Consider the following 14,216-nt stretch of genomic DNA (forward strand, 5'->3'; position numbering starts at 1 on the left):
AAGAGAAGAGAGGATGTCCGTCGTTCCCTCATGGTGCCACACTAATAAGATTCAAGGCTTAGAGGATGACGACACCGTAGCATCGATTAATAAACGTCGTTTCTCTCATGTGTCGCGCATCCCCCGGTTATCAGTAGTGATAATGTTGCAACGTTCTAATATACCCTATCCAATTTGCCTTTCGTGCAACGGTCTCGTCGCACGATGGTTTATTTCCTTGCGAAAAAAGAAGCAAACTTAAGTTACGATAGCCCTTTGCTGTAATTATCAGACCGGGGGGAGAGATCGGGAGAGAAAATGTAGCGGCGCGCGTTTGATGTCCCGGCTGTAAGGCGAGGATGAAGAGCCTTATCTGAGAAATTCAATTTTCTGGCGGAAAAGCTGCTCGTCCTCCCCCACGACCGCTTCCAAGTGTTTCCGGTCGCGATAGCCGTTGTATACTCACTGGGGGCGAGCAAAGATTTATTCGCGAAATTCGAAATGACGAGGAATTCTCGAGAAAATGTGGCTGGAAGCGTAGATCCGCGCGGTAAAACAGTTGACCAGGACCTCGGCACGATCTCTCCTCTCGTTTATGGTACATTAAGGCGCCAGAACCTCTTAAAAGAACCGTCTGCCTATTTTACTTCACAGCTTATTTCATTGTTAACGGTACATTTAACGTTTGTTAATGAGTTGAGAATGTGCGCTAATGACAACTAAGATAATCGGGCTGTAGAAAAGTTTTAGGTACGTCACGGGTGATTTAGATTTTTTTTTTCAGCGCGTTGTTATTAATCGACGCATTTTCCTACATAAATTCTCAGACAATGTAATGTCGCACAGAATTAAGTTAATTAACAAACATTATGGAGTTTTCCACAAGCGTAATACTTTATGAATCCTCATTTTAAACGTCAATTTATCTCGCAACTTTTTTTATACCGTTACCGTGAAATTGCTCTTGTAGAAATCTATATGATAATATTTGAAAAAAGAAATGCTAAAACTTCGTACGCGTAAAACTGCAACGAAAAAAAACCGCGAAAAAAAAACATTCATTCAACTTTTGCTAAATGTTTTCTCTACATAAGTTCAATTAGAAAAAGACGAAAAAAACTCTCTCTCTATACACGTCTTGCGATCCCCTCTTAAGATTAGAAGAGGAATACTTTCCTCCAGGAAGATACGAAAGGTGTTTAAGCGAGGCGAAGAAGGGCGAAATACACACACTCGCGCGCACAAAGATATCCTGCGATAAAAGCTATTGAGGCGATACGTATCAAAAATCGGGAAATATATACTGTCTGGGTTAAAGGGCAATCGTAACGGTGAAATATCTTCCGAGGCAATAATGCCACAGTTACATCGGCCTGGAAAATCCACTGTTACGCTCTCAGAAAAATGCGATCGGGTCGACCTCGCAAAACAGAATATTTCAGCTCAACGGCTTATCCATTTGCGACCTCTCTTCTATTCTGAGAACAATAACAATTGTATATTTCATAGTTATTAGCACCAAATAACACCCCATATATTTAGTTAACTAATTTCATAAAAAAACAGCTAACTATTTATAACGTACAGAAAAAAACATTAATAATTAAAGCATTATTCTTATTCGTATTTCGAATCAACGAGCTGCAATGATTTTAAGCTATGTAAATTTTTTTTCATTTGATAAAATATGAAGTTAACAATTAATAAGATCCCATCTTATTCTCATCTTCATTCATCTAAATTCCCATTGTAGAATATCCTTCTCATATTTTCTGCCGTCAACATCGTCAAAAGTTACGGCAAAAACAAATTAGCTCTAAAAAGAACATTGTCGCCTGGCAAAAATCTCATTGAACCTCGAAATCCGTCCAGGTGCAGCACGTCCCGTTTCACGTCTTTCAAGGCGTCTCCATTATCGGCGTGCAAGACGTCGCCGCTTTTCCACATTCCCGTCGCGTTAATCGCCCCATTGTTCGCGAACGTCAACGGTCGGTGTAGTCGGTAGTCTTCTGTAAGCCTGCCGAGGAAAACCCGCGCGCGCGCGCGCGCGCGCAAACTTACATACACGCAAACTTAACACGCAAACTTATATACGTCACGCGTGCATGCATACATACGCACACAGCTTAAGCTTTCGCACACATACTCGACTAAGTATGCGCCAACGGTCCACGTGTACCAACGACGAGCGACGTACGGCAGCGTAACGTGAACGTGCACGTGAATATCGAGAACATCAGTACGGGCGGCGTCTCCTTAAGGCGCCTTTGTATATTCATCCTCGCGCTACGTGTGACACGCGAGCGGACCTCCCACAGCAGCTTAAAGGGAATTACGGGCTGGGGTGCAGGGGAATGCGGGGGAGACGAGAGGGCCAAAGGGAAAGGGAGCGACGACGAAACCGTTCGTGTACACGAGACGTTCAAGAGACGTGGTTGTACTTCCGGACCGGTACTACCAGAGACGGTGAATTTCTCTCGCCGGGTGTCGCTTCATCCCCGGCCATTTCGCCAGGGTGAAAAGTATCGTGAAGAGTATCAGCACGCGACGCAGCGACGTCATTGCGGCGACTTTTCGCCGCGTTTCAGAATTTACGAAGCTCCCTCGTTTCTCACGAGCGGCCACGAAAGAGAACGCTATATAGAATGTTGCAGAATGTCCCGGAGATTAATTTTGGTGGCAAATTTTCCAACAAGTTTGGAATCCGTCTTTATTTGAGGAAAATTTTCAGGAAGACCGCCATCGCTTTGTAATAAACCCGATATTAAATCCCCTTGATAATTATCATTTAAGCGTATTTAAAAATTTTGTCTTTGTAGGGAAAGTGTTGTTGTGTCATTTGGCAAAGAAAAATTGAAAATATTTTACGTTTTCCAAACAATTATTAATCAATACTCTTCGATTCGATAACGCAATTATTTCTCACGATGGAAAATAATATTTTCGCGTAAAATTCGAATGCCAAAGGGTAAAATTTTCGAGTAAAACCGTGAGATAAAAATCGTTGAAAATAATGGTTGTATCAACAATGTGTATCATGACCGTCATATTTTCCAGCCAATTATCGATGTGTATAATACGCTGCCATTCTTACTCGTACAATATGTGTTCAGTCGCGCATAATGTATCATGTATTTATTCGCGTTCGTATGCCTCTATTATAGCCCGTATTATAGCTTCTCGGTAATACTACGTTAGCATTGTAATATTATGCGAGTTTATTCCAATAAATTGAATCCACTTAATCATAAATTTGCTAGATATTTACAAGTTGATACATGTCTGTTCAGTTGCTGGTAATTAAATTTTCAGAGAATCACATCACACCTACAGATTGATTTTACTGTATCATATAGATGGAATTGTTGCTAAACATGAGATAAATTTGCAAATGGTACGAACGAGCTCGTTTTGCAACGAAGCTATTTATGGCACACGAATATTTAAGCATATGCTTTTTGTGTCGTTGTAACGCGTTTTAGTGTAGCAGCGACGACATTACGAACGATCTAATTTTTCGCGTGCATTAGCGGCAGCACGCAAGCTGCAGAGATTGCGCGTTTTATCTACTGTACAAAAATTATAAATCGTACACGTTAACGCGTTATGCAAACGCGAAGTGCAACTGAAATTCCGATTACCGAGGCTATTAGCCCTGAGAAATTTATCAATTTGCTTTTGAGAAATGCATTATTCGCGCGAAAGAAAGCACTAAGCTACGAAATGATTCAAAAGGAACTCGCTGAAATTCCGCGCGAGCAAAAGAACTTCACGGTAGACGAACACGTATTAAATAAAAACTTTGATGCAAAAGACACATGATGATTTCTTCAGAACAAAAATTAAAATAATCATAATAAGATTATCTATCGGACTGAAAGTTTTAATATAACACCGCGATGTCGGTCGGTCGTCGGTGTCTGATCGCGACGCTGTGAGTTTGTGTATTTCACGGTAGAGCGACTAGCGAAAAGACTTCATCTCGAGAGAAGTATCAACGCGTGTTGCAGGTTATGGCAGTTCCGGCAGAGATGTGCTAGATCTCTATACCCGCGTCAGGTCATCCGTCGGCAAGAATAAAATGCCCCGGAATAGGGAATTCGCGTGATTCTCTCGCGGCTTCTTTGCGGATATTCACTGCGGCGGAATGCGCGCGATGCGCGCTGTTTTGTGATCGCATTGACATCGCTTGTCAATACAAACGCAAAATGCACTCGCTGCTACCTTTTTCGCGCAAGAATTTGCGGGGTTTACTGAATTTTGATTATCAAAAGCATCACAAGAGCGACGTGAGTTATTGACGCTTTCATTTTCCACGCGATCATCCCATTTCTGGGATTCGATCGAAATTGTACGGGTACGGGCTGCAGAGATAAAACGTTCTCGTTTCTAAAAAGTTAAATATTTACCTTGTTATATAAACTTGTTCTTTTGATTTCACCGTTACAAATAAAATGAAAATTTATTGAAATGTTTGTCAAGCGACACGCGAATACGGTTAACAATTACAACAGCCGTACGTATCGATTCAAACCGTCATTCATATATCATAGTTAAATCATTTTACGTGCGATTTGAACAATCGTAATGTAATGTGGCATAACGTATCACATAAATATCATATCACGCATTGCAGTCACGCAGTCGGTGGCGAAAAAAAAAAAAAAAAAAAAGAGAGAGAGAGAGAGAGACCGCCACGGTGAGTCGCCCGGATTTCCCTCGTGACTGATGCGCAACGGGCGCCAATAAAAAAAAATACAAGGGACGCGTGCACGTTGCGAGAGGCACAAACGGTACGAGAGGAAACGAGCGGGTGAGATACACGGACTAGATATTTTCAGAAGGGCGCGAGTCACGCGAGAGAGCGCCCCATGATAAATTCGCTCGCAGCGGCGCGCTTTCCAATGTTCCTCGCCTGCGGGAGGAAATGCGGGGCTTAACTTTCAAATCAATTCCAACATCGACGAGATGCTACCTGACCTGATGCGCTTACTCATTGCTCTCGTGAGAAGAATCGCGACATACAGTGTATGATGAATGCGTTGCTGATATAAAAGTGTCGGCGTTGCGTTGTGCTGCGTTGCGACAGAAACGTGATCGCGTCTACGGAAAAACGTGCCTCGGACTTTGGCGGCTCATTCTTTTTTCCTTCTGTTTTTTTTCTTTCCCTCTCTCTCTCTCTCTCTCTCTCGCCATTCTTCCTCTCTGCGTGGGTCATATGCATAAGCGACGTTGCGTGACGTTTCGTCGGCGAGAGTGCAGCATCGATCTCCTCGGCCGGCCTGTTTGCACCCTCGTTTGTCCGCCGGACATCGCATATGCGCATATGCACGGATACGTGTGCACACTCTTTGTGTACGACAGATAAAAATAAATTTCCTTGCTTACGGCGTCGTTGAAACCCGCAAAGTACCCGTGGGAATTATTAATAGAAGAAAGACGCGTTGGCGTTGCGCGCAACATACGGATATTTCCGATCGTCGTACAATGCAATTTCGTTCGGATGCAACTTAATCTTCGCGACAAGGGCTAATACCTATACGTTAATAGCTGCTATCTCGCGTCCGTTAGACAGACACAACGGTACGCGGCGTTTACTTTGCCGTGATCGATGGCTAGCTGCCTGAACGAGAAATCAGTTTTAGTCGGGACAAAAGAGAACGAACTCAGATTTAACGACAACGGGAATATGTGTTCAAATAAAGGAACGTATAGAAAGCTTCTTCTTTGAAAGAATATTAATACTTTAGTTAAAATTAGTTGAAATTATTTCAATTAAATAAATTTAATTTTTCATTAATTTATCTAAAAATTTGATTTAAAATAAAATTTCTTGTCTATAGAATTTAAGTAAAAACTTTTAGCAAAAAAATGTCCTTTTACACCTCTCATGTGTATTGAATTAAAATAAACCTAAACAGAAGCAAATATGTATCATGCATTTGCGTTAGAGTAAAAATTGAATAAGAATAATTGACATTAAAGCGTGACATTCAAGTATCTCTCGAAAAAAATTCATTATAAAAACAGAAATAAATTCACCTATAAAAACAATATAACGTTAAAAGACTAGAAAATAATTTATTAAAAGTTGTTACTGAAAAAATACAACTTTTTCTGATTATTTTATTAGAATTCTTTTTAAAAATGGATTACCTCATATAAAGTTTTAATAATAAAAGATAATGTATTAAAAAAGATTGTATTAAAAAAAGATTGTATTTTATCTCCTCTAAATATATAATAAGTTAAATTAATAGAATAAAAATCTCTCTTTCCATTCGACATTGCAATGGTTTGAATAATTGATAATATAATAATTAATAATCTTTATTGAATAATCTTTATTGAAGATACAGCTATTAATGATAAATGGAAAACAAAAAATTTTTAATCTTCTATTTGTGACTACATTAACTTATTATATATTTACCAATAAAAATTATAAATTAGTTCAATGTTTTTAATTTAACTTTTCATCATTAAAAATGTTTAATTTACTTTATTCAAAATCCATTTATCAAGAATTTACCTATCAAGTGCATTCTTGATATTTTGTTTCCTCTTTCTCATCAATATTTCTTTATAAATATTATATAAAATAGACGACGAAAAATGCAAAACAGACGTGTATCGCTTTGAATGAAAAATGTATAAAGAAATGCAGAACGGCATAGAGAGTATGGTGGATTTTCCATTTTCGTGAAAAATATATATGGCGAAAGTATAGCCTGGACGCGCGGTCTCGCCATGGTGTGGCTTTAGTTTCGGGTTCAAATTATTATTCACCCCAACGTTTAGCGCGTTGCGGCTTATTCGGTGACCGTCGTAAAAACAATCGGTCGATAGAACGTGAGGTAGAATCATCAATGTTCCTTGCCGAGTTGCACGACGCGCTGCTCGAAGACGATAAGCATCCGATTATACTCCGCTCGTAATTCAGACGAAAAGTATCTTTTTTTTTAGTGTCGACGACGAACTCGTAAATTTCATGATGGAGCCGCAAAAACTGCCCCAGCAGTCGGTGACACCCGTCGTAATGTATCGTAATGCTCATCGTTGATTTATCCGGCGATTCGCGGCGACTAGTCCCCATTAAATGAAGGATTAATCGTTTCTATATCGATAATAAAAAATAAATATGCGGCCGGAATAATCAAGATTCCGTGTCAATTACTAACGCGATAAATACCGCACTGCGTATCTTGCGGGCGACAAATCGGACGTGACGTAATCAGATATAATTTGCACAGTGCAATTCGCTTCGCATTAAAATGAGAATCAATATTTAAACCAATTTATGGCCACGGTTTGTCAAACCGTAGGACCAAACGTGGTTTGTTAAGCATACAACATCACGTTCGACGAAGGGACACGTGTACGTGCCGTCGGTCTCCATGAAAGGCCTCGACGTCATTATCACAATAGGCCCTACCTTCCGAATGGGAATAATGATCGCGATAAATGACTCTAGATATATATCTACTGTAAGGTACACATAGGGCATAATCGCCCTATGATACGCGATTGTCCTATCGATAAAACGATCTCTTATTCCTTTATGCCGTTGACGCGTTGAACGTTGAACGCTTTGGAAATTTCAAAATACATGAAAAGTGGTAACAGACGTCTGTTACACGCTGCGATATGGACGACACCGCAACTTTCTCCTATCCGTTTTCTACAGCGAAATATACTGCATTCTCGTGACAGCTGCGGAAATTTAACGTACTCGTAGTGTGTCACTTTTCAATTACGACAGACAGGTATACATTCTTGCTAATATCTTTAAATAGGCATAATCCCATTGCCCTAAATATAGCTCAAAGCTTATCGAATTTAATGCGACATCGAATATCGGAGGCGGAAGATTCTACGCGATAAAAAAGTATCGACAGACATCAATTTCTGAGGAGCGCGAACTCCATCGTGCGGTTTAAAAGTTTGATCATTCGTTTAGTGCATCGTCGGCTCTGATTTCAAGTACGGCGGAAAGAAAATCAATCGTAAAATGCGAGACAATCTTATTTCCTTTTAACGAGTATTACTTCTTTGCCTTTGCATTTCTACACGACCTGGCTTTTATTTTGTCAATTTTGCAGATAATCTGAGACGCTTTGACACATAAATCTCTGGTGGCACAACGAACAATATCTCTTCAGTCTACACAGTCTTAAAGAAACTTGCTCATCAGACTGGCGAGATAAATCGGATTGTCTGCAAGCCACTCTCGCATTTTGGCGAGCTACGCGAACAGCCTAAGAGTAACGACGCCCTTGTACCCTAACAGCTGAGGGAGAGAGAGAGAAGAGAAGGGGAGATCGATTAAGTGGCACCGGGAGAGTTTCTTTAAAGAGCAACCAGGACGCCGCTTAGCGGGCTTGTTGGATTCTCATCTCGGACGAGTCCTCGAGGCAACTCCGGGTACTAAATCTGAAACTTGCGTTACCACCGGCTGTCTCGAGTACTCAGAGGTGTTTCCAGGGTGTTGTACGAACCTCGTGAAATAGCAGGACGAAGGGGGCTCGGGCAAACCAAAATATCTGGTCCAGTCGCTCGCGTCGTTAATTCCGCAACATTGCAGGCGTGTCTGTCGATACGCGACAAACGATTTCATTACATCCTGTGCTATATATATGTGTGTGTGTGTGTGTGTGTGTGCGTGCGTGCGTGCGTGCGTGCGTGCGTGTGTGTGTGTGTGTGTGTGTGTGTGTGTGTGTGTGTGTGTGTGTGTGTGTAAGAGACGCGCTTAATTGCGCATCAAAACATTCAAAATAAAAATGACAGCGTAAATGTTGGATTTCCTTTCGCGCGTATTGGAAAAAGTATTTAGCATTGAAGACGGATATAATAACGTCAATCATCTATTTAAAATCCACTTTAACAATTTAAATGACACTATGAATGTAGCATTTATAATATTGACAGTGTTTAAAAATATTCCGAGATTATTTATTCATCTATTTATTCAATTTTTTATTCATCTAACATTTTGATTGACGTAAAGTTAGAAAAATAAAAGGATTCGTTAATTTAACGCTCTTTAATGTATTTTTATTTAGCAGTATATTTTTTTGTAACATAAAAAAGATATTCCTTCTTATAAAAACTATAAGAATATTTTTATTTGTAATACAAAAGATAAAAAGTCTTAAAATTTTATTTGGAAATTAAAATTATATAACTATATTGGAATGTACTATATACACGCGTTAGAGCGCTTGGAATCTTTTATAAAGTAAAAGCCGAATCAAGCATCACCCAACTGGCATTTTCGAGATAAAATGAGTAGAAATAAAAGTAAAGAGTGAGATGCCTTTAAAGCTATATGTTCAAAGCGTTGAGAAGCTTGCATAAAATTCTTTATGCTTTGTATTTAACAAGAATATTTTATATAAATTATAATACAATAATAATTTAAAATGTTATCAGTTTCATAAGCAACAAAAACTAACTTTTTATTAAATTGAAGATTGTAGAATACAATAACTACTATTGAATTTTCACATTAAAGATTTAAATTAAAAATATTACATAAAAAATTTCTATATTTTGTTATTTTTATTATATTATTATTAAACATTAATATTAAAAATCCATGTAACATGTGTGAGAAATAACATTTATAAAAGATAATATATTCTATAAATAATCATACGTATTTATCAATATCGTATAAAATTAAAAAAAAAAAAAAACGAAATCAATAATGCGGTCAAATAAATTTCGTTACCGTAATTCCTCAAGTTGATCGAGAAATTGCACGAGACTCCAGAATTAACGCGGGGGGAGATTCATGCCGACAAGATGCACGCCGCGAAACCGAAAGTCACCAGTAAACAGAGTTTACGAGGTGCGCAATTAGCGTAAATTGAAAAACACCGTTATCCAGTAGGTCGATACCGAGACTGCGAGCCAGATTCACGACGGCAGACTGCCAGGAAGCTTGTTGACTACTAGCGCCCGTAACGGCCCGATATTTACTACGGATTAATTTGTCGATAAATGTTTTCGCGGCGCCGTCACGGTCGGTCCGACCGGTGAATCCCGGAATTCGCACGAAGTTCGCGCCACGAGGGTGGACTTGCACAGCAAGGGGAGCTACGGCAGAGAAGGAGGGTACATACCTGCATTAAATCCCAGGCGGACGAGTAGTTTGGGTAATCTCGTAAACGAGAAGTAAGCGCGGCATTAATCCGTCCGCGCAGTGTCCCGAATGAAGGCGCCGCGCGTTCCCGCTGCGATATTAATAAACCCTTGTCCTGCTGGAAAATGGCGAAGTTACAATAATCCCAAGGGTATGGCCGCATACGTGTGCAACGTGTTTGCTATTGTTCTTTCTATCCGCAATCTCTCCGCCCACTTCGAAACGAGCCGCGAAATATTCGACGCCACCTGCGGACGTCCGTCGTTTCCGACGTTAAAAAATTCGCGTCCTCCGCTCGCGCGTCCGTTTACCGTGCGCGCGCTCGCAAACGTGTACGCGTTTCTTTTTTAACGGATTGTTTCCGGCAACGAGCGCGTCGGAAGCGTAGTGCTCAGAAGGGATAAACGGATATATGCCACACAGGCCCGTCTCACAGCTAATCCGGAAATCCGAAATACCCGGGAATTTACCGGCGATGGTTAAACGTACAAGAGTTTTACGGCTGACATTCAGTGTCGCTAAAAATTTTGTAGCTACTTCGATTCCACGGCCGCTTGTCTATCCGATTCTCGTGGTCTGAACTCTGATATCGTAGTTATCGAATTCGAGAGAAATGTTCATCCGTCTATCTTTCTATCATCGCGATCGTAACGTTACCTGTACGATTGTTCATCCATCACGTAATTCGCATATAACTTTTCGCGTAATATCCGACACTTTCATAATACCCTATAATATCTATGATTTTCCATAATTTCTGTATTTACGTCACGCTAAATCCGTTGGATGGATATGTGTGTTATATAGATTTCACAAACAATATCACGCGGTTGATTCGAGTCTCTAGCAGTTATCACAATCGTAACGACATACGTAATTGCGAAACGCGAGTGTTCTCGACGCGACATACCAATTTTAACGCTCCTCGTCGAGTAGTTGACCGTGCAGAGTCCGCGATTCCTACTATCTTTGTCGCTGCTTCATATTACTGTGCATAAATTTCGTAATATCTTTCAATTAAACTGCGCTACCGCTCCTTCGCAATATTAATCGACGATCGTGAAAATAAAGCACGAGCCTTAGACGCGCCAGCTTTTCATAATTTTCAAGACTTACATTTCATTAAATTCTTGAATACTCCGAGAATTATGATGTTTTCGTGACACTGAACAATATATACGACGTGGAATTTTCTATCTTAGTAATAGTAATTTTTATAAAATAAATTTCTCTCTCTGTTATCGATTTTAAAATAAATCCTAATTTTTATAATAATAACAGAATATGTAACTATTTCTACGATCGTGTTACCCATGAGAAAATGTTTTTGTAAAAATAAATGCGCTTTAATCTTTGAAAAACTGGTTTTAAATACAAAGAAAATTATGCTATCTCTTGCTACCTCATCTACTTATAAAATCTTTTAAATTTAAATTGATAAGTTAAAATCAGAGACGTCTTCTTAGTAATACTGTCACATTTTAAGCGCGAAATAATCTGCGGTTTTAGTACTTTTTCAATATCGTCTAATTATGGGGGTGGCAGTCCGCTTCCACGCGAAACGTTGCTCACGACGGCGATATTAATCGCCGGCGTCAAGAACGAAGTACGAGTTTTGCTCGTTCGTGGCGGCGTTTCATAATATTCAAGACTTCCGCCTTTCACGGGCGAGAGAGAGAGAGAGAGAGAGAGAGAGAGAGAGAGAGAGAGAGAGAGAGAGAGAGAGAGAGAAATGGTGTCCGTTTTCTTTTCCTTTTCTTCCCAAACCGACTGATATCAGTGAAGCTAAGCACGCGAGCTTCACGAACGTGCCGCGGACGTTACAAATCAGCGAAATGAGCTTTTAAGTACCGAGACTCGTAAACGCGAGAGGCACGGGCGCGCTTCCGAAGTTGTTGGCCGACGAAAATTCACCTTACCCCCGTACATATCCGCCCTCTCGAGCGCGCCGTAATATGAATACAAATTACCTAACGTTTCGAAACTTTTAACTCGCGCCATCGCTTCATTTTCCCGTTTACCCCCCTTTCGACTCACTCCCCGGTCCGTCTGTCTCTTGAATCCCCGGCGAAACACGTGGCTGATGTATCCCGCTAATTGACCGGCACTTATTGTTTCTCGAAACCGCGCGCGCGCGCGCGCGCGCGCGGGGTGGGCCGCCGCGTTTCTGACGCGCCCGAATAAACGCCGCGAAGATGAAAGTTGCACGCCACCGCGAGAGCGTAGAAACGAGATTATTCTCGTGGAAAGTTTGCCGTAGCTTCGCGCAGCCGGTGACGCTAACGAGGCTAACGCCGTTGCACCCATTTCCGTCGTTTCCCCGCGACGTCGACCGGCCCCACCGTTATCACCGACAGACGCGCCCTGATCTGCGACTTTCTGTTGGACCGCGACGCAAGTGTATGTCGCGTTTAATCCCCTTGTCGTCGAGGACGCACGAACGAGAGATAAAGTGGTATAAATCAGATCTTCTTCATTTAGAGAATTTAACCGCGTCCGGACGACGTGTCTCCCAAACGCAAGTAGCCAGCGTTACTTTTCTCTCCAGAAACGCCATTTCACGTGAAAATATTATGCGTACATAAATATATTTTAATGTTATGACATCAGAGAACTTTTTAGTCGAGAAAATAATTCTAGTTTGTATTTTATGCGGAATCCAGCAAACGCTGACGTGACTTGGATAAAAGTTCTCGCGTTGCTGTAATAGAACCTGGTATTAACTCTTTGCGGTTGTAATCTGGGATATTCAAGATATTTTGGCAAATATATTCCCAAATATCTCGCGGCTTACAACCACAAAGGATTATACGAGACGTAAATATCATTCGCAGACCTATCTTCAGCTATTCGAAGAATTATAACCTCGGGAAACTATAATTCTCCTTTAATAAAACTCTATTATTTTCAATTAGTCTAATTTGCACGTGACTTATACCGCTTTATCACGGGTTCAAATATGGCGAAAAGACTGCACGCTACTTCCGTGAATGTAGGTGGTTTTCGCTTTACACGATAAATGTGCTGCTAACATCTAAATTCCAAACTATCGATTACAACCCCACGAAATATGACCTATTTATGTATTAAATAGGAATGTAAATCTTCCTTTTGCGCAAGCTGAATTTAAATAATATTTTCGAAAAGAAATTGACTTATGCTGCTGACAGCTATATTTGTGGTATAATTTAATTCAAATATTTTATAGGAGAACAATAAAGTAAAACGTTGAAAACTAGAGAGCAAATGCATCCTCTTGTATTCGGGGCACAGTCGTAAATAAGTTTATACACAGGCGCAAGTAGAAACTTCAGTGTGCGGCACGGTGTAAGTGCACTTCGGTCTAACCTATGTACGGCAAAAGGGTTAAAATCGTGTGTCGCGAACAGACTTGCGACTAAATTAATTATTCTTTGTATACAAATTGTTAGAAGCATCGCGCTGCACGTGGAAGAATATTCACGTCAATACAGGTACAAGAGATAATACAATAGTCTAGTCAAAGATATTGTAACGCGAAATAAAACAAATCCAGGCGACAGAGAAAAAGTAGTATCCGTAGTATCCGTAATTTAATAATAACGAATGAAAAAAAAGTGTAAAAAGTAAGTACAATGAACATGGTTATAATTCATAGCGGGAGCCGTGCGTGTAGTTACTCTCATCAAAGGACTCGGCTCGATACATTCATTGTGCGCTAATTAATATGCCTGAGTCACATCAGGGAGGATATCGATATTAATTGAACTTAACAATGGATATTTTTCGCTTTTGCAAATTAATCCATCCTTTTAGCCATTTGCGGATACGCGTGCTCATCAATCAATCAACTTTCTTTCTCTCTCCGCAAATTACAAGTTTCGATAAATAATGAAAGCTCTTTGAAGTTTTACGAACTTGCCGATAGAAGAGCGTGACATATATATTTGAGCGAATAAATCACGGTTTCGTTTCGCGAACGTTCCCGTAACGAGCAGAACTTTCCTTCGGGAGATACATCAGAAAGGGAGCCGCCACTCCTCTCCCCCCCCCCCCGTTTTTCTGCTAAGACCGCCGGTTTTGTCTTGTTCGTTAAATTTCTACCTCGCGA

The 14,216-nt window shown here is 40.4% G+C and overlaps 1 protein-coding gene across 1 annotated transcript in view; it reads right to left on the reverse strand.

The window, feature by feature from the left end:
• The window catches only part of LOC105423587 (neural cell adhesion molecule 2), a 236,300-nt gene extending 226,423 nt beyond the window's left edge, over positions 1-9,877 (reverse strand). The window contains exons 1-2 of the mRNA XM_089080844.1: positions 9,713-9,877; positions 8,478-8,569 (exon numbers count right to left, since the gene is read on the reverse strand). The gene's annotated coding sequence lies outside the window, so the exon portion shown is untranslated. The remainder of the gene's footprint in view (positions 1-8,477; positions 8,570-9,712) is intronic.
• Between the last annotated feature and the right edge of the window lie 4,339 nt (positions 9,878-14,216).

The sequence above is a fragment of the Pogonomyrmex barbatus genome, unplaced genomic scaffold, assembly GCF_055798465.1.
Source record: "Pogonomyrmex barbatus isolate J1 unplaced genomic scaffold, ASM5579846v1 scaffold4, whole genome shotgun sequence".
Lineage (NCBI taxonomy): Eukaryota > Metazoa > Arthropoda > Insecta > Hymenoptera > Formicidae > Pogonomyrmex > Pogonomyrmex barbatus.